A 368-nucleotide genomic window follows, 5' to 3' on the forward strand; every position below is an offset into this window, starting at 1 on the left:
AGTGGCACTATGGCTCAAGTGGTAGAGTGCTAGCTTTGAACAAAAGAAGCTCAAGGACAGTGCCCAAACCTAGAGTTCAAGCCCCAGGACTGGCAAAAAAAAAAGAATTGTTTTTCTCCTTGTGTTGGTACTAGAGCTGGATCTGAAGAGCTGGGCATTGTCCCTGAACTTTTTTGCTCAAGGCTAGCTCTCTATCTCACCTCCTCTCTTTTTGGTCGTTTAGCTGGAGATAAGCATCTCACAGATGTTACTGTCTGAGCTAGCTTCCAACCAGGATCCTCAGATCTCAGTCTCCAGAGTAGCTAGGATTACGGGTGTGAGCTACTAGTGCCTGGCTAGATACATTTCTTTTTTCTTTTTTTTTTTTT

Source organism: Dipodomys ordii, unplaced genomic scaffold (assembly GCF_000151885.1).
Source record: "Dipodomys ordii isolate 6190 unplaced genomic scaffold, Dord_2.0 Scaffold3, whole genome shotgun sequence".
In the NCBI taxonomy this organism is placed as follows: Eukaryota; Metazoa; Chordata; class Mammalia; order Rodentia; family Heteromyidae; genus Dipodomys; species Dipodomys ordii.